Consider the following 22,464-nt stretch of genomic DNA (forward strand, 5'->3'; position numbering starts at 1 on the left):
AGTCATGCCCAACCAACTAAAATCATTTCCTTTGTAATACTCATCAGTGGCTTATTGGAAGAAGTCCTTCATTCATTTGTACATGCATACATTCATAGTCCACTTGGCAGGTAATTACTGAGCATCTATTATGTTTAAAGCCCAGCGTTTGATGGCACCTAGTGATGAATATGTTGCAGTCTCTGCCCCAAAACTTTTCCTTTTAATAAAGGAGACAAACATGTACACAAATACCTATAATAAAACCAAGTATTTCCCAAGTGTCATCAAATGATATAAACAAACATAACCAAGATTTGGCAGAAGAAAAATGCTATGGGGCAATGACCCCCAGTCACAAGACTGTCCATTTCATGAGAAAAGAAAGTATTAGGGCTTCTGTTTATTTTTTAGTGTCACATTAAAATTTTTTATCTGTTTTGTATATGCTGAGCATTGGCCAAGTCTTGCATAATTTTGCAGACAAAGTGAAAAAAAGTGCAGGTATTTGGGTTGGATAATAAGCGACTTGGAACTAATGGGGTGACCATTCCCAAACTGGGTTACAGAAGGAACTGGTTAGCCAAGAGGTCTTTAGTGATGAGCTGCTGGGCACCATCTTCAGCCATGCTAGTTAACATTTGGGTTTGCAGTTGCCTGCAGAAATAGCAAGCATATTCAGCTGACTCTTGGGGAGGTAAATGTATTCCAGTGAGTAGAGATGGTAATTGCTCTTTGTCTTATGTTGGAACATGTCCAGACACCAACTGAAAATATTCAGAGAAAACAAAACAAACAACTAATTGAAAACAGTGTAACAAATTTAAATTAAACAATTTTTTTTTCTTTATTGTGCTGGGTGGGGGTACATTGTGTCATTTACAAAAGTTCTTACAATGTATCAAATATATCATACTTGAATTCACCCCCTCTACCATTCTCCTTTATAACCCTCCCAAATTAAACAATTAAAATAGTGCAGCAACTATTTGCACAGCATTTACACTGTAGTAGATAGCAGTGTACGGATTAAAATATATGGAGATCTGCAGCTGCCCCAGGATAATCTGCTCCTGGATTCCTGACTCACAGAGATCATGAAATGATACATTTGTGTGTATTTTAAATCACTAAAATTTGGAGGCAGTTTGTTATGCAGCATCAGCAAATGAGTGCAACCAATATAACTTATGATTATAAATGCAAAATGCTTTAGAAAACCTCACAACCCTAATTAAGTGATGCTATATTTAAATTATACATTATGACCCAGCAGGGTTTAACTCAGGAATGCAAGGATAGTTTAGCATTGGAAAAATTTGTTAGTACAATGTACTACTTTCACATAAAAATAGAATAAGAAATGTTAATTTCAACTTTCACTCATGATTATAATAATAAACTTTGACTAGAAGCTAACTTCTTTAATGAAAGGTATCCATAGAAACATTATACTTAATGGTGAAACTTTAGAAGCAGCACCATTTAAGCTGGCACCTAGACAGATGTGCTTCTACTCAATGATATAGTGGGTGGATATCTTAATGGGTGATGCTATAAGAAAAGAAAACAAGGGGTGAAAAATCTACAACAGACAAAAATGACCTTTTTTGAGTATTAACAGTCTGCAGAGAAAAATCAAAGAGAGCCATGTAGAAACTATTAGAATTAATAAAAGACCTCAACAAAATTTCTGGCTATAAGTTCAAGATACAAAAATTAGTAATATTCCTAGGCCAGGTTTAGGAATTCCAGCACTCAGGAGACAGAGGCAAGAGTATCATGAGTTTGAAGCAAGGGCTACATAGCAAGATCCCCCTTGCAAATAAATAAATAAATAAATAAAGATAAAAATAACATTTTCCTAGCTACTTGAGAGGCTGAGATTGGGAGGATCATGGTTCCAGGCCAGGTCAGGCAAACAAGTTTTCAAGACCCCATCTCAATGGAATAGTCTGGGCCTGTTGGCATGAACCTGTCATCCCAGTGACAGTGGGAAGCTCTAAATTGGAGGATCTCAGTCCAGATTCGCCTGAGCAAAAAGCAAGACCCAAAAATAACCAGAGAAAAAGGGCTGAAGATGTGGCTCAAGTGGTAAAACAGCTGCCTCACAAGCATGATGCACTAAGTTCAAACCCTAGTACTGACAAAATAAGATTCCTATAGAGTGCAATATTCAAATTAAAATACAATTCAATAAAAGATCTCACAACAGTATTAAAACTGTAAGATACATGGGACAAATCTAATAAAAGTAGGCAGAACTTTTTTTGGAGAAAAGTATAAAACATTATTGAATAATGTACAAAAAGACCCAAATAATGAGACAGAGAGAGATTGTATCATATATATATATATATATATATATATATATATATATATATATATGATCTATATATAATATATAATAATATATAATATATATGATCTATATATTATATAATATATAATAATATATTATATATAAATAATTGAAAGACTCAGTAATATAAAGCCATCAGTTCTCATGAAATTGGTAAACATATTCCATATGATATTAAGATGCCTTATAGATTTTTTTCTGGAATTTTCCTAAACTTGAATGGAAGGGCAAAAGACCAACAGAAACTTTGACACTTTTAAATAGGAATGAAGCAAGGAGAATTCATCACCCATACCAAGACTTACTACAAACAATATTAAGCTTATAAAGCAGTGTCAACGAAGATAATATGACATTGGCACAGAGCTAGATGGTGGACCTTCAGGCCAGAGGAGACAGCTCCTTTTGCAACAGACCCATGTGCTCAGAGACTGAGTGGGGAAGATGCTGCTGCAATGTCAGTGAAGAGGATGTGTCACTCAAGCCTGCTCTCGCTGACATGCACTCAGACAAATTTGCACATGTGCACCAGGAAGCTTTTTCATAACTACAATTTTTTTTTTGCAGTACTGGGGTTTGAACTCAAGGCCTTGCACTGGATAGGCAGGCATTCTACCACTTGAGCCATGCCACCAGCTATATTTTTTTTCTTTCAGTGCTGGGAAGCTAGACAAGTGCTATACCACTGAGCAACATTCCTATCATAGATAACTGTAGTATTTTTAGTAGCAAAAGGCTGAAGACAGCTAAAATTTCAATAGTAATAAAATAATGTTGATATTTGGCTACAATAGAATATGATGCAGCAGCAAAAATGAATAAACTATTGGGTGAAACTCAGGAACATTGTGTTGCATCAAAAATGGAAATAGAAGGATTGTGCAGCACAATTCTGTTCACAGTTTGAGAATGTGCAAAACTAAATAGTCCTTGTATAAGTCCATACATAGGTGGCAAAAGTATAAAAAAGAGCAAGGGACTGATGAGCACAGATTCCAGGTAGTGTTTTCATCTGTGGAGGGCAAAGGTCAGGGCCAGGAGGCAGAACCAGATGAAAGGCCAGGGTTAGGGCATCAGAACTCTGTTAGCTGACTTGTGGGCATATGATGTTGTTTCATTATCCTCCTTGTATCTTACAGATGGGTGTGTATGTTTTTTGTATTGCACATTCCTGGGATGAATAAACACTAAATTCAGGTTAGTTACATCTAGAACAGAGGGTGTTGGGATTAAAGCATACTACATTCCAGTCTCTATAATGCCTTAGTCTTCAAAAATCTGACAGGAGCTGCAAAGTTTAATAAGGCTGAAAAGTGAACACGGGAAGATTCATACAGATATGCTCTATAATTTTCTTTTTGTTTGAAATATTTCATCAAAATATTCCAGTAAAAGAAAAAATGTAATAAAATGAGAGGCTGAAGAGAAATGTGTTGTGTTGGGGTACTAAGGGAGATGGGTTATATGACGTGCCTGCCTTCCACATTTCAAATGTTTCTTCAGTGAGGTTGTCTTAATTGCCTTTATAATAAAAAATATACTAAAAACCTCTTTTTTGACTTATCATCTTGTAAAAAAATGGAACATTAAGTTGATAACACTTGAAACATTCAGTAGAATTGTTGATTTCCATACTTATTAAGGAAAGTATGTTGACTAACTGTGGACAAAATTGAAGTCTTGATCCAAAAGCAAAATGTCAGACTTGGCCCTTGGACCCTGGATCCAGACTTAACTGGGATAGGAATCTGGCTTTGCCCCTTCTGGAATTGATTTCTTGGGCTCTCCAAGCCTATGTCTCCTCTTCTATAATGATGATTCTAAAGACAGTGAACACTTCCCAGCGTGATTTTAAAGATTGCAGAGTTACTGTCTCACCTGTGCTTGGAACAGTGCCCACACCTAGCAAGTACCTGTACACATATGATGAAGAAATAAATAAATGAAACAAGTGGGACATGTGAAGGGGGCTTGGCAAGGTTGGGGGAGAGTTGCATTTTTCAAGGGATCCTCACAGTCCAGAAGCAGAACCTGAAAAAACCTGGCTTGAGCTTTACATATTAGGATGGATTTTGTGGCTCCTTTTCAGAGATTAAGGGAGGGGGAGAGAAGGATTTATGAAACTTGTGGAGATAGTCTGCTAATGAAGGAAGTGACAAGTACCACTGCAGCTCACAGCATAGGACATGCTCATCCTTAGTGGGTTGTCTATAGGGGCACTGCTTCCAGGTGTGAATTTAGAAGTCTGGTCTAACTCTTTCTAACCTGGTTGCTCTGCTTGCCTGTGGTTGGTCTTGCTCCACTTGGATATATCCTTGGCAATAGTCTTATGTTGTATGTCTGGGGTGGAGGGCTTTCTGGGGTCAAATTCTGAGGCAAACTGGCCCCCAGACCTGCTGAGCTGTCTTGAGTCCCAGGCAAAGACCTGTGAAGGACTGTGTGCTACCAGAAGCACCACAGGGGACCTAGCAAGGTTAAGGCTGAGATCTGAAATTGTACTTACCTATAGGCCAGGTGAATCTATATCATGGTGACACTTTCCATGTGCTCACTGGTGTCTTCCTCAGAACCTAGGAGCTATGAAGGGAAAAAATGTTGTTCTTCCCTGGATGGTGACTTGGCTTCTCACTGTTATCATTCTTACTGATGACAATCATGAATTAATTCCAGAAATCTCTACTGAGCCCTTCCTAGGTACCAAGCCTGCTACTGCTCCAACTCACTCCCATGCCTGAGTGGGGTACAGGACCAGGGCTTTCCCACCAGGAAGTAGCTCATGAACTAGCTTGGTCAAATAAGACCATGTGTTATGTGATAACCTGTGTAAGGGGACCTGCTTTTATGTTTTTAGCTTTCTGGCCCCATTAAAACAAAAAGGAAAAAAAAAAAAAAGCCAGTGTTTTTGAGACCAGTGCTTCCAAAGATGCTTGCTTAAGGGCCTGTGACACAACGAGTGGTTATTTTTAGCTCCAACAAGGCCTGGAATTCTGTTTGCCAGTGTCAGGAGCTGGTCTGCTGGAGGTGGCCTGGCCTCCAGTGAGGGGCTTTCCAGCTGTGGAAAACAGAGTCATGGTGGCATGGCTCTCCGTGGCCTTTTCCTGTGGCAGCTGTGCCCTCACAGCAGGGCCCATTTGGTTCTGCAGCAAAGTTCTGAAGCCAGATGGCTTCCTCATCAGGGAACCTGGACCAGCCTCAGCCTAGGAAGGAGGAGAAGCATCACGTGTGGAGGGTTGGAGAGCCCCTTCTCAGGAAGGACCCCAGCATACAGTGCCTGGAAGAAGGAAACCCAGGCCATCTGTACAAATGGTCCTTTGCAGGAAGCCATCCCCAGGCTCCAGGGCTTCACTTCCGTTTCCCTGGGTCATCCATTCCTCTGCCGACCACTAACTGCTATTCCAGGGGATGGTATTGTCACCGGATAAAGCTAGGCTAGGCAGATGCCACTTCGTCCCATCTTTAGACTGGACGGATATTGCAAAAGAGCCCTTCCTGGCCAGGCCTGCGGGAGTCTGGCTGCTGATGGACCTGCCTGCTGGAGCAGCCCGACCCCTCGTCTCACTTCTTTCCCAGCCGCTGTCTGCGGTGACTCACCTTTGGTTCCCAGGAACACGGGTATCTTGGGAACCTGTGTTACTAAGACAGTGCCTAGATTCCCTGCAAATCAGCAATTAAACCATACGAGACCCCGGTGAAAGCATGGGCAGCAGGGCCAGTAGCCTTGTCCTGCAGCTCCGGGAGTGGTTACCCCGTACTCCATGGCCGCACAGGGGACACTGTCCTCGCCCGGAGCCTGGCCACCAGCGTGCCCCGCAGCCCCCGCCCCGGGGCCTGCGCCGCGGCGAGGCCAGAGAGTGCGCGCCCTGCAATCTGCGGGCCGCAGGCGGGCGCCGCCCTCGCGCGCGCTCGGAGCAGATAGCGTCCCCGCAGCCCGATAAGGCCCGGCCCCGGTCACCCGCACACGCCCTGGGCGCAGAGGCTGCACGTCCCGCAGCCCCGGCGGTTCCTGCAGTGCAGCCGCCCGCCCTCGGCGGGGTCCTGGTCGGGGAGCGGCATGCCGGGCTTCTGCAAGGTGAGTACCCAGTCGGCGGGAGGGCACAAGCTGACGCGGGCAGGAAAAGCGGGAGCGTGCACCCCGAAGCCTCAGCCGGCCACTGTTTTGGGAATAACAGCCGCTGTTGCAGAAAGTCGGTGGCAGGTGGCCTCTACTTGACTCAGTGAACTGGTTCATATTTTTTTACAGCTGTCAAACTGAGTTCCGCCTCCCTTGGTCTCTGACTTCTGCCCTCTGCTAGGGGTTGGCAGAGTGATTCCTGGGTTGTAATCCAAATCTGTTGAGATTCTAGCGGCTCTTCCCAGCAGTGTATTTGTTAGGGTGTCATTCCCCAACGGGACTGGGGGTTCTGAGAGAGGGTAAAGGCACAGAGGGTGGGCTGCTCTACCGGGGGTCCTGTCACCCTCCTTTTTTGGGTGGGGGCTAGCTTGTCTCAAAGACTCACAAAGACCCTCCTGGGCATAGCCACCCCTTCTCTCTTCTGCAATTGCTAGACTTGGGATCTGTGCTGCTCAGAGAGGGAGAGAACTCTAAGAAAAAAGAGAGAAAAGCACCAACATGGCTCTGGGAGATAGGGCCTGGTGAAGAGTTTTACAGTGATAATGGAAGTTCCTGCCACCCTCAGGTCCCCCTGTGAAGATAGGACCTATCGCTGCCCAGCACACTGCAGGCTGTGCCATCTATGTGTCCTGTTTTTTGAAAGGTTCTACGTTTCTCTGGTGGTGGACTCAGAGCCCTGAGCTGCACATCAGGCACATGCTCAGAGGACCATGAATGAAAGAGACTCTAGATTAGTGGCCCAAGAACATGTACCATTGATGTACCTCTCTTGTTGATGTTGTGGTGCCTTCACAGCCTGCCTCTCCTCACTGATTTCTTTGCCTAAGGAAGCTCTATGACAGGACTGGGACTCCTATCCCACCTGTGGGCTGCCTTTCCTTCTGCTGTGCCACACTAGACCCTGGGTCCAGGCAGAGTGACTGAGGCCTGCTCACTGTAGACAGCAGGAAACAGGGAGGTACCTGTAAGAGCTGTGGGTAGCAGGCAAACTGTCTCCAGGCCAAAGACAGGACCTACAGTTTTCAGGACTAAGGAGTGGCAGATGAGCAAATGTGGGCAGTGGGCAGGATGGTCTCATCCATCAGGTGGCTCAAAGAGCAGCTTCCTTCATGTGTATCTCAGCTTCCTCATCTGGAAACTGGGTCCACTGGAGGCTGAAGTGAGGAAACGAGGTGTAAGAGCATCAGGGAGGGGAGCTAGGGTTGGCGGAGTGGCTCAAGTGGTAGAGCTCCTGCCTAGCAAGTGCAAGGCCCTAAGTCCTAAGTTCAAACACCAATACCACAAAAAGGGAGCCGAAGGCTTGAGGGTGGCTGTTGTAACCAGGGTCAATCAGTTCAGCTACCCCTGACTTTGAAATCCATTGTAATTGGGTTTTACATCCAGGTTGCCTCCCTCCAGAATGGGTTGACTGGTGTCTTTGTAAAACCATCTCTTCTTTTCAGATTAATCTAAGTAAACATACTTAGAAAGACAGGGTTTATGTTGTGGCCAAAAATTAGAGTGCTCCCTGAAGGTTAAGTCACAGAAAGCTTTAGTCTTCGGGGTCTGTCAATAACCTTCAATAGATCTTTATGAAGTCATTTTTGACTTTCCATGCACACTGGGGACAAGGCAGGGAGCAGAACACAGAAATCTGGCCTCAGGAGAGCTTATGTTCCAGCAGGTGAAGGAGACAGATGGAAAACAAAGTAAATGAGAAATACAGGCTCGTTAAAAGGCTGGGGTGTGACTCAGGAATAGAGCACTTGCCTACCTGGGAGGCCTGAGCTCAATTCTAAGCACCACACAAAAGAAAGAGAGAGGAAAAAAAAAAAGACAAAAAGACAGGAAGTAACAAGAAGTACTGAGGAAGAGGAGCAGGCAAGGGGAACGAGAATTGTGAGGAGTCCTGCAAGTCAGTAGGGTTCCCAGAGGAAGTCTTAATGATGTGCCATTAAGGGAGGGAGGGAGTTATGCACATCTCAGTAGGAAGAGGCAGAGGAAAGAGCACATGCAAAGGTCTTGAGGCAGGCATGCCTTGTGGAATAACCAGGAGGCCAATGTAGATGCAGGAGAATTGGAAGGAAAGAGCAGACAAAGATGAGGTCAGAGGTGTCAGGAAGGAGAAATTGAGGAGCACAGGGACAGAAAATATAAAGCTTGTGCATCATTGTGTGGATTTTGCTTTCACTTTGAGTAGGACAAGAGGACAGTTTGGGTGTGACAGACAGATGGTTTGATTTGGCTTCTACCTATCCCCACTGCTTCCTAATGTGCTTGAAGCCAAACTCCTGAAATGGGCTACCAAATTGTTGCACCTGGTGTGTGGCAAACTGAGCCATCACTGAACTGCAGTGTAGTTGTTTCAGCCTTTGTCTTTTAGATTTCACAGGGCTGGAGCTGACACAGTTTTCATGATGGTTTTCTGGGGTCTGGGTGTTTATAGCCTTTCTCTTCTATACTCTCCAAGGTAATGTAAATAGGGCCACTGGTGCTGTTAATGTAAAAAGTCATATCTGAGGATTTGTTTTGCCCTTGTTACCATTTGTCCTCGGACAATGGTAGCACAGTGCCTGGCAAAATCTCAGTGACACTAATGAATGAACACTAAATTACTTCAAAACAGCTCATGAACAATGACTGCTCACTGGCAAACCTCTCTAGTGGCTGTGTATATGACTTCTTAGGTGCTGTGCTCTTGGGAGTTTTCAGTTCCTGAGATAATTTCTCCTTTCTCTGAACTCTCATTGTACCCTACTAGACCCTCCCCAAGGCCCGGCCCCTTTCCACACTTTGACACATCTATGTCCTCTCCTCTGAGCCCAGCCGGCCTGGGGGAGGGCTCACGCCTGACTCATCTTTGAGTCATTTCCTCTCACTTTCCCCAGCATCCATTGAGGTCTTGAATGTAGGACTGAAAACCATAATTGTTACATGAGTTAATTTAAAGCCAGTGAGTGAGTAAGTCTGAGCTCTTGCTTCTCCATCACTTGTTCAGATCTCGGGCATTGACTGTTAGGGCCATTAATGTGGAAGGTAAATCTCCAGGTAGGTCTTGTGTGAAGGAGGTGGTCATAGCCTAATGCTGCTCAGTATCTAGTTTCTAGGGCTCTCCTGACCTGGCTCTCAGCTGGTGGTACCTGCACTGGGCAAGGTCAGAGATTGTCATCACCCTCTGGCAGGCAGTAACAACTACTTAGAGATCTGGTGAGAAGTGGAATTGTTTTTGCTCCTTGCCTCCCTCCCACCTTTGGCCGTGGAGCAGAAGGTGATTTATCTCCTGAATTTACTGTCCCTGCACAGGAAGGAAAGAAAGTACATTACAGGAGGAAGTGGCCCTACTGCTAATGCGCCTGGCCAACCAGCTGCTGAAAGCCATTAGTAGCTGTACAGAGTGCCACAGGAATGGAGACGCTGTGTTGCCTAAGACAATACTTGTTTATGGTCAGAATAGAGAAATGAAAGCAGAGTAAGGAGTGCTCGCTCCAGCGTTCTCTCACACTGTGATGTGATATGTGTGTGTGTGTGTGTGAGATGTGTGTGGTGTGTGTGTGTGTGTGTGTGTGTGTGTGTGTGTGTTGCTCAGGAGACTACTCCACCCTTTCCACAGGGGGAAGCAAAGCCATGTTTTAGAAGAAAGAGTTTTAGTTTTCTTTGGAAGCCCGCACCTGTGAAAGCTGGAAAGATGCTGGCTTTGGCCTAGCCTTGTCTTTTGATCTCTTGTGGCCTAGCCACTGATCAAGTGTTGTAACAAATTGCAAACAGAGGGCCAGCTACAGCCATTCAGAAAACCCTCAGCAGCAAGCAAGCTCTCCTGTGTGACCAGTCCTTTCTTGGCTCACCCTGGCTGGGGAGCTGGGGCAGGCCTGTGCTTATGGTTCTCTTATCTTCCAATACACCTTGTGATCTCTCCATGGTGGGATTCGAAGGTGCCCCAAGTCCTGGGACATCTACCACAGAGCCCAAGGAGGCTCTCTCAGCTTCCTAAATGGATTTGTCTCTAAGGGTCTTCCCTGAGTTGCACACACATTCAAACTTTTCTAATAGGGAATAGTAGGGTTTTTAGAGGATTAGGGAAAAGCAAGGAGTGGAGTTCAGGGAAGGGTCATGAGTGGACAGGGGAAGCACTAGTCACTTCCCCACCTAGGACTGTGATCCGGGGCTCAGTCTTTCCTTGATGTCCCTCCCTGCTGCAGTCTGGGTCTGCCATGATACAGAATGTACACATCAGTGAGGATTGTTAGACTTGGAGTGGAAGCATGGCTTGTGATGGACAAGAACTGCTAGGATCTGAACACTTCTTCATTTGTGTCCAGGTTGCCTTGGGGTCAGTCCAGGTCAGCTCTTGGCCTGAGTTACTTGGGATATTACCTCTTGCTCCACTAGCCTGTCAAACACAGTATTTGGAATACAGATTTTTTTTTGATGGTGCTGGAGTTTGAACTCAGAGCCTTAAGCTTGCTAGGCAAGTACTCTCCCATTTGAGCCACATCGCCAGCCCTTTTTTGCTTTAGTTATTTTTGGGATAGGGTCTCAACTTTTTGCCTGGGCTGGTCTGGACTGCCATCTTCCTACTTATAGTTCCTGCGTAACTGGGATTTTGTGTACTACCATGCCTAGCTTTTCTTTTTTAAGATGGAGTCTCTCTAACTTTTTGCCTGGCTGGTCTGGAACCAATCCTCCTGATCTCTGCCTCCTGAGTAGCTGGGATTACCAATGTGCTCTACTGAGCCCAGCCTGGAATAATTCAGTTTTCAATATAGCAAGGCCTGTGCTTTCTTAGCCCTGAATCTTTATGTGGTGGAACTGCCCTGAGAGGCAGATGCAATTATCCTTGCTTTCTGGGACCAGCCTCGGACCTCAATCCTCATACCTATGCCTCCTGCATAGCTGTGATTCACAGGTGCATGCCACTATGCCCAGTGGTGTGGGGACAGGAGGGTGGTGATCAGTGTAGGAAATTAGGATGGAGAGGATGGAGAAACTCACATTTCTGGGTGTCAGCCTGCTATCTTGGACTTTATTTTGCAGGCGTCAGGGAGCCGAGCCAGCACAGTGTCAGAGTAGGAAATGTTGGGATTGGATTTGCACTTCAGAAAGCTCCCTCCAACAGGGCTGAGGAAGACAGGCCACTGGAGTGAAAAACCACTTAGGAAAAAATTGCCCATGTCTATGAGAGGTGTTAGGTCTGAAATCAAGGGGAATGGAAGGTCTTTAACTTTACTGAGCAGCAACTGTGTCCTAGCCCAGATGCTCACAATTAGATGTCCACAAATGGAGCTACTGCTATGTTACAGATGAGAAAACCAAGTCTTACTGCAGTCAGAAAGGCAATGAACTTGGCTGTTGTCTGGGATATTGGTTGGCATCCTGTTATCTGGGATAGAGTCCTAGTCACTTGACTTTGAGGCACAAGCAAGGACTCGTAGGCTCCCTGAGACCTCTGTGTTCTTTTGCGTTCTTGTTCATCTGAGTTCTTAATTCTGTCCCATTAAGAAGATCTAAAAGGCAAGTCAGTTAGAACCAGGGTCCTGGTAAGTGTGCAATCAGAGAGACAGGAGCAGAAAGGATCTTGAAGAATATGTCATCAAGACTGTGGTGAGGCCTGATGAATCATTCATATCCAGAGGAGAAAGCATCGCCTTCATAACGAATTGCTGATTTGACAACGTCGGAATAGAAAATGAGTCTCGTCGCCCGATGTCAACACTAGCCCATTTGACAGAGCTGCCTGGGAAGACAAGCTGAGAAATGTTCTGAGTCAGGGTCAGACTCGTGGCCAAGGGTGCTGTGGTCCTGGAGCTCCTCCACGGTGCTGGAGGGCACTTGGGGGTGTCTGAGTGGAGGATCACAGAAGCTTCTTTGGGCCATTGTTGGTTTTCTTTTTCTTTGTTCTGCCTCCTTTTCAGTTCAGCCCTAATCTGATAAGCCATGGTCTGACTGCTATTTATTTGTGAGACCTCGTGTCTTCCAAGGCTGTCAGATGCTGGGATGCCAAGGATGTTATAATGCCTTGTGTGCAGATTTTCTGGTTCACCTCCCAGAAGATGGTGCTCTGTCATGTACTCCCCATCCCCATCTCTCCTCACTGCCACTGTTAGGCTGGGATGGGCATTAGCTGTAGATTGGAGAGCCAGTAAAGGTCAGGGTTTCTCTTCTGACCTGGCCTTGGCCAGTCCAAAACCCAGCATTCTCTGCCACACTGAAGCAGTGAGGTGGAGGCTTTTTCACAGCCAATGTGTACACATTGCTGTTCACGGTCTTCGGTTAGCATGGAACATTCCAGCCCACCTTCCTCAGGCTTGCCATGGAATGACCACCCAACTAGAGTACCATTCCCTCCCCCCTGGCCAGAGCTGGTCTCACTTCCAGCTCTGTAGCCCTCAGAACTTCCCCAGCCTCTGGCGCCATCACTCTCATCCCAGTTAGTTAGTCCTTTTCTGCTTTTAGTCTCTTGACTAAATAAACACACGAAGAATTTTAGAAAATGAATGACCACTGAACATTAGCTGATTGTGTGTGTGTGTGTGTTTGTGTGTAATGTGAAAATGTGTCTAGGTTGCCACACTGAATGATTCATTAAATGGAACTCTTCTGATATCTCCCATAGAAACTTCATTCTAGTAGAACCACAGTCTAGCTCTGATTGGGTGAGAAACAGCTGCAGAGGGCATGGTGAACTAAGTTGGTGGGGGGTATTTCTTCATGTGAAAAACCAAGACCTGAGTCCCTGAGGGCCAGGGGCTGAGCCCTGAGCAGTACTGGTGGATTGTTAGGGATGCTCCAGGATTGCGGTAGCTGTGCAGCTGTGCTGATCCCTTGCTCTCTGCAGTGTTCATTTGCAATGTGGCTATTATGAACTTGGACTCAGTATTTGAGTACATGGGATGTATTTAGAGCAAGCAGGGTACAAGGCAGCATGAGTTGTGCCTTAGGCCTTGGCTTTGCTCGTTGGCATCTAGTTTTGTTTAATAGTAAAAATGTGCCGGGCTTACAGACATTAATGACCACTGTGAGAGAGGTGGAGTGTTCCAAGGGGTCCCCCAGTTCAGTGCATCTCCTTCTCCTGGACTCCTTTCTCATCCTGCCTGTTACTCACAGAGGCCTCTGGCTTCAGTTCTCTGGTCCCTGTCCTGCTCCATTGTCTTTTCTGACTGATAAATCATGGCTGAGCCCCTCTACCCCCAGGTGGGGGAAGCCTCTTGAGCATGCAGGTATGCAGTACCGAGCCAGTCCCCAGGGGAGCTGAGGTGGTACCCAAACCCCTGGCCCACAGTGCAGATGGGATGATCTGCAAAGAGAGTTGGGGGGGAGGAGGGGAGAAGGCAGGAGGAAAGACCCTGAGCTGGTCATGGGATTTCAGAGTGGCTCAGGTCAGGAAAAAGGAGAGAGGTGTGATAAGGGGGAATCTTGGCTGAGAGTGGACCCTCGGGGCCTAGCCCAACCCTCTGCGTGTTCAATGGCTCTGAGAGCAGTGAGGACCAGTGGAGGGTTTTGAGCTGAGTAGGAGTCTGACTAGGGTAGGCAGCAACCCTAGTAGGTAGGGGGACAGCTGGGGCGAATGCCAAGTGGCCCAGAGCAGAAGTGATGAACACTGAGCCTTGGGGATTAGCAGTTAGAATGGGAAGCACTGGTGGAGCTGAGTGTGCAAACTGAGAAGGGAAAGTCGGATGGTGAGGACACTGTCTGAGCCCAGGGCTAGACTCTGATTGAGTCCCTACACAGGTAGAACTTATTTAATCTCTGCAGTGACCCCATGAGGCTTTGCATGTGACAGGTAAGGACACTGAGCCACGAGTGTTCAGTTTGCTCAAGGCTGCATAGCTGTTCTGTGGTAGGGCCCTCGATCGTGGGCTCATATCCAGTGCAGGATGCCACTTCACGGAAGCCGCAAAGACAGGAGCCCTGAAGAGGTGAGGGCTGATAAACGCCAGCCTCACTTTTCCCAGGCCAGGTGGTGGTATCTCATCTGGAACTCCTGCATGGGCCTCTCTGGCCCTGGGCAGGTTCATTCACGGCAGGGCTCCCTTTGAGACCTTCCTTCACCCACTCAGCCCTTTCCTTAGATAAATCCTTATTGGATCCTCCTGTATAGGACTCTCCTCACTTAGGAAAAGCAAAACCAAAACTACCACACTGAGTGTGTAAGCTTAGGAAAACAGCTGCATTACAGCATGCTATTTAATTTGCAGAAGCTTCACTATAGGGTTTCCTTAAGTAGTTAGCTCCCAAGTGCATATGAAAAATATCATATATAAAAACTTTTGTGGGAGGCACAAAAATGCTCCAAGTGAAAATATGCAGACGTATTCCCACACACAAAAGTGTCTGACAATGTTCCCATTCTCTCCCTGTCTTTCGTAGTTGTCAGTGTGTTTAATGATGGATGTCCATCATCTAAAAAAGATCCTCATGGTAGGTAGGCGGCAGTGTGGAAATGTATTTTGGGTCTTGCTGAAGAGAGAAAAATGTAATATACTAAAGTTCACATGTAAAAAGCAGGAAAACTATGGAGTTGATTAACAACACCCCCAAAGAACACTTTGCTTTAAGAAGGAATTAGCTAAACATGGTTACTGTTATAGAAGTTCTTTGTTTTTATGCTGTTGGCTCTTGGAGGCTGGTGTGTGTGTGTGTGTGTGTGTGTGTGTGTGTGTGTGTGTGTGTGTGTGTGGTTTGTGGTTGGGGGAAAGAGGCAGCAGTGGAATATACTGACAGGGTCTAAGACCTCGCCAGACATAGTGAAGAAGACCAGCTTTTCCCAAAGTGTGTTATGTGAGGGCAAAAAAGAGTTGGACTCAATTACTATAGGGAATCGTTAGCTTAAGGGCTATTTCTTAGATGTCTTTCTCCAAGATTGTTCAGAGCTTAAAATCCTTCCTTGTTTTGTGACTCTAAAGACAAGGTCTGCCTTTTCCATGTTTACTTCTCCAGTGTACCCTCTGGGTTGGAGTAGTGACAGTGCTCAGGACTGGCATTCCTAGGAACACACTTTGGGAAACAACATTAGGCTCCATTGTGTGGATGGAGTTGAGATTTTTATTATAGGAGAGACTTTGATCATTGGAGCATGTGTGCATGCAGGAGTCAGCAAGGAAAAGGGTCTGGAATCATGGCTGGGAGAAATTTTGAGACAGGGAGAGAGAGGACTCAATAGGCTGAAGAAAAGTCCCTTGTTGTGACCAGGTTGCCACCAGCAGGAGCAGATTCATCCCATGGTGTTCTCAGGGCAGGACCAGGGAAAGGGGAAAAGACACAGGAAAGCACATTCCAACTCTCTAGCAATTAGACTTTTCCACAGCAGAAGGTTTTTGCTCCGGGCTCTGCCAGGCATTGGGAGGTAAGGAAAAGTGCGTGGTCCAGGAGCAGGACTCTGATGACCTTCAGAACGACCCCCTTCAATGACTTCATTATCAGATAGACAACTCCAGGAGGAAATGGGGTCTGACTAACAAAGACTCCATTCAATTAGGTGTGCTGTCCTCTGCTGAGGACTGACTTATCCGATTGTCATCTCATTTCTTCTCCTCCTGGGGCTGTGAGGCTTTGAGTTTGCATGGTTGGTTTAACAGCACTCTGTGGAAATGAGAAAATCATTCAGTCAGGTGAAATGGATTTCGGATGAGCAAAAGAGCTTTTTCTGGTGTGGATATTTTAGAAATGCCTAGGCCATTTACATACAGGAGTTTGAAATCTTGGGACTTCCTGATCAGCTGGTGTCTAATGATCAAGTCAATGAAAGAGTTGAAATTTTATAAGCTAAAGAAGATGGAATTCTTTCATCTAATTTGGGATCCACTGGTACTTCGTTTACTTAGATTTGCGTGGGTGATTAGAGAGGCTCTACCTCCAGATGTGTAAGGTGAAATAAAAATTAACTTATGCGATGTAGTAGACCTAAGATGGTCCCTGACAGGGACAGGCGGCCTTTCCTTCCTGGAATTAGAGAATGCCAGGGGCTGGAATTGTCTAGAAGGCACTCAGGGGACAGGCCCACTGGACATGGGACTGAGCCACTCAGTTCCACGCTCCCACTGGGAACAAGATCTCATTTTACAGAGGTGGAAATTGAGGAGTGGGTGGTTCAGTGACTTGCTGGTTAGTGGCAAACATAAAAGGAGACGTGTGAGGGGGTAACATGGGGGGCCTGAGGGAGAGCGGCTCTGCTCCCCTAGCTTGAAACCTTCCCCCAGGAAGTGTTAGGCCCATCCTCACCCCACACATGGCTTCTCTGCCACAGACCCAGCTTCTGGCCCTCGTTGCATTTGGCAGTGAGAGTTTGCCTCATGTCTGACAATTCTCAGTGGGAATACTCACCTCTTTGTTCCATCAGGAAACCCCATAGAAACTGTTGTTCCCCAGACCTGGGAGCACAGCGTGATAGGCAGGTCCCCTTGCTGAAGGATTCTTGCACCTGAGCCTGGAGTGGGCGGTGGGCATCCAAGTCCTCAACTCAGGACTCTGCAAGTGGTTACTGTGCTTCCATTTTTACCTAGCTGTTTATGATCCAAAGTATTTAAACCCTTGGGGTTTCCTAGCTCTGCTCCCAATTTGGCTCAAGTAGTTTCTTGCCACCATGTCCCTGACCTAACTTAGATCCTTAGCTCTGTCAGCAGCCACAGTCCCTTGGCCCACTCAGCTTGCTCTTTACGTCCAGCACTTGGCCTGCTCCCAGCCCTCGTGACCTTCAGAACCCTCTGCCCTATCCACCCAGTAAGGGTCTGCACCTGGGTACGAGTGCACTCCCTTGTTCCTTTGGTTCTTGGTCTCAGTCCTCAGCTTTGTCCTGCCTGTGCCAGGTGGGGAGAAGGTCCATCTGTGCAGCCCCAGGGCGGGGTCTGAGCCAGGATGGATTGGAAGATGGGAACTTAACCTGTGTTCTACCTCTGTATGACTTGGACTTCGGTTGGGGTAGAGATGACTGTGTGCTGACTCCTTGGCAGAAGGTAGCAGCAGGCAGAGGATAGGATAAAGGGGATGGGGAGGCATAGATGGGTGAGACTCAATCTTGAGCACTGTGGTCCCAAAGGGCCTGGGCAGTGTCCTCTGAGTCCTCCCTCTCCTGTGCTCCCCAGATGTAGGGCCTGAACATGGAATGGTTGCTGAAGTGTCACTGGAATTGGTGACACGGTGGCCCTTCCAGTGAGGGATGGCCACTAGGCAGGGAGTTTGGACTGGGGGCTCATGTGTGGTCTGGAAAACTCAGGAGCAGGGAAGGCAGAGGCAGCTAGAGGGACTTGGGGAGCATAGGCCTCAAATGGTGCCTCACAGTAGAACCTCAGTTCACTTCATCTCTTCTCTGCCACTCCGAACCCAGCTCCCCATTAGTTATGGCAGAACGTAGCCACATTTCCTCCAGAGACAGAGACTTTCCACAAGTGGTGGACAGAACAGGGGTATTTCTCTGTTATACTTCTGATTAGGGACTTCACCTGCCTTCCAGTGAGAGAGATTAGAAGTTCAGTGCCAGAATCTGTCTATCTATCTATCTATCTATCTATCTATCTATCTATCTATCTATCTATCTAGGCAAGCAGTCTACCACTTAAGCTGTGCCCTCAACCCTTTTGTTTTTGAGACAGGATCTCACTGTGCAGCCCAGGCTGGACTTGAATTCACAATCCTCTTGTCTCTACCTCCTGAGTGCTGGGATTACTGTGCCACTGTGCCTGGCTAGAACCACTCTTGATTGTTTTCTGTTGTACATTTTCTCCCACCCCACCTGCCTGGACCCCCTTAAATAATTTGTGTAGTAAACTATAAATGTATCTACGTACAGAAAGAACAGTGAGTTTCACAGTTCTCTGTCCTCCTCACCATCCGTCCATGCTCCCACAACAGCCCCAACCTCACTCCCTAGCCCAGTCCTAAACTCCAGAACCTCACCTCCTCCCCCCTGCTCTTGGACCAGTTATCTGCCATGCATTCCCTCCTAGTGAGTAGCCTAAGGGACTCCTGGAGCCTCCTAAGCTTCAGACTCAGCAAAACTATTACTCTTGTCACCTGTGGGGGGAAGAATCCACCACTAGGAGGAGAGCAAGTCCACTCCCTGCCTCCATGAGTGTGGGAGGAGAGGGAACCGATGCTGTCATTGTGAGTCACCAGGGTTAGCTCAACAAACTCCTTCAGGCCTGTGAGAAATGCTAATGCTATTTATGAATTCAGTTGGAGTCTAAAGGAAATGATTACAAGTTACTGGTTAAAAATCTGGAGAAGGTGAACTTGGTTCTCTTATTTGGTTGCATTAGCTGACTGTGTTCAGGTGAGTCTCCAGGGAGGGCTGGAGGACTGTTTCATCTGTGACTTCAGCATCCCTCTGTTGGCCCCAGCGCAGGGTAGGCACTTGGTGACACTAAGTAACAACTAGAATAAGCAGCCTTGAGTATGTACTTAGTGCAGCCTACCAGGCTGTGGACAGAGAGACCCCACCCAGGCTTCCTCTCATCTCGCTCCCAGCCAGGTACCCTGTGGTTTTCATTCATTACTTCCCCAGCTTTCCTGAGCTATTCCTCCACAGTCCCCCTGCACATCTTTAAGGCACTAGAACAGGGTGCTTGTAACAGCACACTTGGCTTCATTGCTGACTTTAAATCCTAACCACACCATTTTTCTGCTGGGTGACCTTGGGCCAGTTTTTAAGCCTCTTTATCCCTCTATTTTCCACTTATAAAATAAAAATAAGCACTTGCCTTATGAAATTGCTGTGAGGGTGAAACAAGTTACCACTTGTAGCATGCATAGAGTAGTGCCTAGCACCTCCAAAATGGTACCTAATACTGGTTTCTCTTTTCTTTCTGTCATTTCCTCTACCTTCACCTCTAGCTCCTTGGGCATCAAAAGATGTACAGAATCTACAGGCATAGAGGAGGGCACTCCGGATTGAGCAAGAGCTATGTCTTGGTAATGGGAGAGGAGCGAGGTGGCACAAGAGTCTGCATGACTGTGTCAGGCTTGCTGATCATCGTCCTCCTGTGTCTAAGTTCGATGGGTGCCTCCCTGGCTGCATTCAGACCTCTGGGTCCTCCCTGCCTGCTGTGCCTAGTGCTTTCTGGCACCATCATCTTGCTCTCCATCCCCTTTCCTTGTTTAATTTTCCCTTTGGCACCTGCCATTCCCCACAGGATACAATCACATCATCTCCCCTCCACCTCCCTGCCCTCCCTTTAGGATGCAGGCTCCACAAGAGCAGGATTCTGTCCATCTGTCCTGTGCCTGGCATCTGGAGCCTCCACAGTGCCTGGCATCTGGCAGCCCACTCATAGTGGTTAAAGGCTGAATAAATGTAAAGAAGTCACCCCATTTTTCTCCATGTATAAAATTTCTATAAGGGATGGATGTGCCCCTTAACCTCATGACAGGAGACATCTAGGATTTTAAACTGTGGTTAGGCATTGGTTGTCCTTTTACTGAAGAGGAGCCACGTTTGTTTTGTGGCCTGACAGATACATTGTAATTAACAGCGTTTGCTCTCGACATACCTGTGCCATCCAGGCCATGAAGCCCGTGTTCTCTCTTGTTATCTTCTAGAACCACAGGCAGGGCCTCCAGGAGGTATCAGTGGTGTTGAAATGGAACCCACAACCTCCTAAAGCTGGCAGTTCTTTAAGAATCTTAAGATCTCAGGCTGCACAAAAGGCACTTGAGCGCTGTACCCTTTTGCTCTCCTTCCCCTCTGAACTCCCATGCTCCTTGCTGGGCCTCTGGTATTTACTGGTATGCTGTTATGGGGCTTCTCCTGAGCCATTGTCTTGTTGCATATTTAACCCTTTTCTTGTTCTGTTTACTTCCCATATAGTTGTATTTCCCACCTGTGCCAGTTGGTGACCCTCCCAGGATAGGAAATGTAGAGTATGAAAGAAAGAATGCATGAGCAAGGAAAAGCATGTCTATTTAGTATCCTGAGTTCTTGCACTGCTAATTTCTCTGGAACTCTCACCCAAAAGGAGCTTGAGGGACTAAAGACTGATGTGGGTGCTGTTAACACTTTTCCTTTGGAAATGTTGATTGGTGTCTTATGTCGGAAATCTTAGATGGAGTCAAAGAATCAGCTCAGTCATCCCACAAACTAATGGTTTGAGGTTTTTAAATTATTGTTATTGATACTTGATTCACTGCCCATTTCTTCCATTCTTTCTCTAATATGTGACAATCCTTTACTTAGGAATTCAAGGTAAGGAGTGCTGAACAAGGTCATTTTACCAAGCAACTTGTGGGAGGAGACTTCATGACTGATTTCATAAAAACTTCATAAAGTAATAGAACATTGGAGATGCTAAGAACATCAATACAGCTCTAACATTTTATTCCTTTAAAAAGATTCACCCCCAGGCTTAAAAAGGGGACCAAGTACACTGCTGTGCCTGCACATATTTGAAATGTCTAAATTGGTGACATACCTTGGTGTCTACCCTGTGTGGCTGAGGTCTTCTACAGATGATCAGCCTGCTGAATGGCCTATTTTCTCATCTTCTTATCTAAATAATTACAAAAGGGGCAATATAAATACTGTGTTAAAGACAGTTGAAAGAGGAGCTGGCCAGAATTCACAGGAGGATTAAATAGAAAGATAACAATGTTGATTCAGTTATTAAGAATAATGTGACAAGTCCCATGTGAAATATAACTTGTGGCACCTGCTCCTATTGCTGTGGCAGTTCAGAGAAAATAGGACCAGGAAGTGGAAGGCAAATGCCTTTCCAGTGTTGGCTGCTCGGCCCCCTGTTGAAGGGCTTATAGGATTTTGGAGGAACCAGCCCATCTCCCCGTTAAGGTGTGAGGATGGTAAAATCTAAGATATGGGAGATGGGTAGTCTGGTAGTGGTTTAATTTGAGTTCATGCTTTGCAGTGTTTTAGCTCTGGAAAGAGAGGGGGAACCTCTGTAGTCAGCGTTTAGTGAGCAGAACAGCCTCGGACTACTTGGACTGGAGGATGGGGAAGAACTGGGCTTCTCGAACCACAGTCCCTCAGACTCATCTCCTTGGTCACCCCATCTGGGAGTTGAGGATGTAGGGCCACCTAAGAAGGCTTAGTACCTGCTTTCAGGAGCTTCTTTCACTTGGTAAGAAGATGTGCGACTAAAGTGTCAGCACTCCAGAGAACTCAGAGGGAGTAGATGGGATTCCATCAGGACACCCTGTTCCCAGATCTGTCTTCCCATCTTTTGGGAAGAAAATCCTCTGCTCAGTTGCCTCTTGTCAGACCTGCAGAGCCTGGCTCCATGTAGACAGAGGCCTCATGTGCTGCGTTGACTATATCTAATCAGTGACCTCAGCCTTTTCTGCATAGAGAATCATCAATAAAGATACCCTGATTGCTCCCAAATTTCAGGGATTGAGCAAGTCTTACAGGAGAATATTGAAATTCATGTTTCTCACTGATCTTAGAAACACCTTCAGCTCGTGCAAAATACAGAGCAGCTTCCTTTGCTTGGCTTCATGGACCACCCAGAGCCTTGTACTGCCCGCAGGGACTTTGCAAGTGACTTAGCATGTTCATGCCTCTGCAGCTGCTTCTGTAAAGTGGGGACAACAGTTGCTGCCTCAGTGGGTGGCTCTGAGGACTAAGTGTGTTACAAGATCTAATGTGCTTCCAGTAATGCCTGGCTCATACATTTTAGCTATTGTTATTTTCAAGGCCTTTTTCCATCCGTGCTCGTTCACCTGTATCTCATTGTCACTGTAGTGAAGTATTGCAGGCCAGAGCCATGGAACAGTTCCCCAGACATGATCCTTCCAAGCTTTGGGGCACATGGGCTCTTCTGAAATCTTCAGCAGGTCTCTCTGTGGCTGGCAGGGCCACCCATCCTGACTATCCCCTCAGGGTAAGTCTCAGGGACCACTGGTCAGCCCCACCTGCTCCAGACAGGTTCCTATGGATCAGGATTATATTTTTAAGGAAGGATGGGACCCTGGCTGACTCCAGGTAAGCATTCCTTGCTGGACTGTTGCAGTGACCCTTGGGCAGCTATGGGGCTCATTGCCAATATTCAAGCCTGTTTAGTAACTTACACAAAAGTTTCCATATTAGCATATT

The 22,464-nt window shown here is 46.4% G+C and overlaps 1 protein-coding gene and 1 long non-coding RNA gene across 13 annotated transcripts in view; one reads left to right on the forward strand and one right to left on the reverse strand.

Annotated features, from left to right (window-relative positions):
* Ank1 (ankyrin 1) overlaps positions 1 to 22,464 on the forward strand; it is a 188,090-nt gene that overhangs the window by 64,488 nt on the left and 101,138 nt on the right. The gene's annotated exons all lie outside the window — the stretch shown is intronic.
* On the reverse strand, positions 368 to 6,181 carry LOC109678227 (uncharacterized). The gene is made up of 3 exons (XR_002211666.2): positions 5,933 to 6,181; positions 4,845 to 4,918; positions 368 to 746 (listed from the first exon to the last, which is right to left on the reverse strand). It is a non-coding gene; the product is annotated as an uncharacterized lncRNA (long non-coding RNA).

This window comes from Castor canadensis, chromosome 14, assembly GCF_047511655.1.
Source record: "Castor canadensis chromosome 14, mCasCan1.hap1v2, whole genome shotgun sequence".
Lineage (NCBI taxonomy): Eukaryota > Metazoa > Chordata > Mammalia > Rodentia > Castoridae > Castor > Castor canadensis.